Below are 2927 nucleotides of genomic sequence, written 5' to 3'. Positions count from 1 at the left end.
TGTGTGTGTGTGTGTGTGTGTGTGTGTGTGTGTGTGTGTGTGTGTGTGTCTGTGTGTGTGTGTGTGTGTGTGTGTCTGCGTCTGTGCAGAAAGGGACAGTGTGGTGTGAGTCATCCAGCAGTGATTGAATTAGCTGAACTTTGGCTGAACACTCACAGGGAAAAGAGGAACAGGGAGGAAAAGGAGAATGCATTACGTTCCCCCAACTGGTGAACACATCTCGGAGACAGACAAGCTGACAATGGGAGTGTCACCCAGATTTTATTAAAATAATTACCCAGCTTTATTAATGCTCCACAAACAGCTGGCACACACCCTCTTTGTAATGTGCACATAGCTCACAAAGTCGCATTGCAGTTACCTAAATGGCAATTTCTTCCAAAACACATGTCATAATTGTGGAATATTACTTGAGTACTGAGTTTTATCTTGTGGTTTCTCCACCACCAGTGCACTGAGGTTATAAGCCCTAACTGTTGCTGGGTCAGACATGAGGGAGAGCACAGAGTGGAAAGAATGCATTAAGTCTGTTTGGGCTGAGTGAGAAAAAGAAGAAAATGGTGGCTTGATGTTAAAAAAAAGAAAGGCTGAGGATTTCAACAAGTATCTCAAATTTAACCAGTGGGCTCTTGAACGTACACTGCTTCAGCACATGGTGGGTGTACTGCTGGTGTAAAACCACAGTCATTCACAAGTAGGTCACACACGATGGGGTGGTGTTTATGTACACTACAATTACATGCAATTATTTGCCATCTACTCCTTTTCTGCTGGTGTGATGTTAAGTGTGGCTTTACATTCTTCACAACAGCAGTGAATAAATTACGTTCTTCTTCGATTTACGTTATCATTGAGCAGGCTATATATCTCTTATATACGTCTTGCCCAGAAATGAATATCCCTCAAACATCTGTGATAGGAGATTCACTATTATCAGTTTTAAGACCCGCCCTCACTCACAGGAAGGCTTCTCTGTCACCATGGTTTTCAGATAACTGCCATATCCTGTTTAAAGTGGAGGCCCTTGGAGGCCTGACAAAGAACAAATAAAGGGGCCTCACATGCAAACCTAGATGCAGACGTGCACACACATGAACTGTGGGAAACACTGGGACGATAACAGAAACATCTGTCCCAGAAATTAGACTTCAGATAACAGCAGTGTGAGATAGAGAGGAGGGGGCAGGGAAGCTGTCCACTTCCAGGCAGTGATGCTGATCGAGGAAACCCCCCTTTATTAACTCTACACACAGGAAGAGGCAACAACATGACCTTCAGGGTCCAAACCTGTCCGCTTCACCCAATCAGCCTTTATTTACGGTAAAAGGATTGTTTCTGTGCTGACATGTGTCTACACAGGTCAAGGGACATATTAACATTTTGAGCAGGCATCCTATTGTGTGCATGCATAACAGAACATGTATGTATTCAGGGTATAAAGAGCGCAGTGGTTTTAAGTGAATCTTTTCTAGAGCCGGAAAAAAGGCTTTTTTTTTCAAACCACGATTTGGGTGTGTCTCCGTAATGTAACTGTCCCGCTCAATATTCTCATCTCGGTGGTGGTTTATAGGAAGAAGAAGTATGAAACTTCAACAGAAACCACTGACAGATGCAATATCGCTGGAGAAGTTGCTGAACACGCAGGCCTGTTGCCATAGCAGTGAGGAAGTGCTTTCTCCCTGTAGTGGTAAAGGCATTAAGTTTAACATGACTTTAGTATAAATAGCAGTGAAAGTGTTTGTTTTAAGGTTAGACAACCAGTCTATCTAAAAAAAAAATCTGTCATGAATAGATGCATGTTGGTCATATTTTATTTTATTTAAATGTAGTTTCACAGTTTAGGAAATATACTCAGTCGCTTTCTTGCCAGATGTTAGATGACAACATTATTGTATTTACATTCTAGTTTTTTGTACGGATTAGATAATGGGTCAATTGGTGAGTTTGAGAGAGCCATGCTAGGTGTTTACTCCTGTTTCCTCCTTTATGCTAGGCCAAGCTAACGGGCTGCTGGTTCTAGCTACATATTTGGAGAGTGTTGTCAATCTTCTCTTCTCTCAGCAAGAGACGAAGCACCCAAATGATCACACTCTTCCTTTGCACAATAGAAATAGCATGTTGAGGATGGCTTGTAAGGCAAGTGATTATTGGGTCTGACTTTTGGGTTTCTCATCCAGCTTTTACACATACTGCATACACATCTGTTTCCTGCATGGTGGGAGCTCTGAGTGTGGTGGTCTCTGAAGGGAGTGTCCTCTCTGTCAGAGGCGACCCTCATATGACTCATCCTATTGTGTAACACAAGCAACACTCTTAGTCACCCCACTCTTAAATTATGAGAAGGTCCTTAGGAATGCTTTACTTCTCTGATACCCCCACCTCCCACATGTTTGGAAATCAAACCCAACCCGTGGGTCGTTTTCTGTTCTTTTTGTCATTTCCAGTAAGCCTGCTCTGGAAAAGACATGGCAACTTAGATCTTTATGCAACAGAGATTGAACCCAGAGATATATAGTCGAGAAAGATGTATGCCTCCTGAAATAGGCAGGGCAACGTAAACGACACCCTGAAACTGTAGAGTTTCAGTGAGCCGATTTAACAGAAGGGTGGTGGATAAGCAGATCCACTCACCCTTAATCAGTAAGCAGATTACTCTTCATCACAAAGAATGCTTGGGACATTTAGTCTGAGACAATAACAAACAGCTGAGTGAACTGTTGTGATCAAAGTGAAGAATGATTGATCTCTCCCTGAGGGTGTGATGCAAACTTTACTCTTGAATTCGTAAATATATCATTTTTGAAGGACACTAGTCATAAGTAAATACAAATGCCATGCAGCCCAACATTTTTTGAACCCACGGAATATATAGTGGAGATCATATACTTACCAAAGATACCAAATATATTTTAAAAAGTGATGCCCAG

This window comes from Anarrhichthys ocellatus, unplaced genomic scaffold, assembly GCF_004355925.1.
Source record: "Anarrhichthys ocellatus isolate YVR2014 unplaced genomic scaffold, GSC_Weel_1.0 scaffold2, whole genome shotgun sequence".
NCBI classification, from domain to species: domain Eukaryota; kingdom Metazoa; phylum Chordata; class Actinopteri; order Perciformes; family Anarhichadidae; genus Anarrhichthys; species Anarrhichthys ocellatus.
This window is presented reverse-complemented; position numbering follows the sequence as displayed.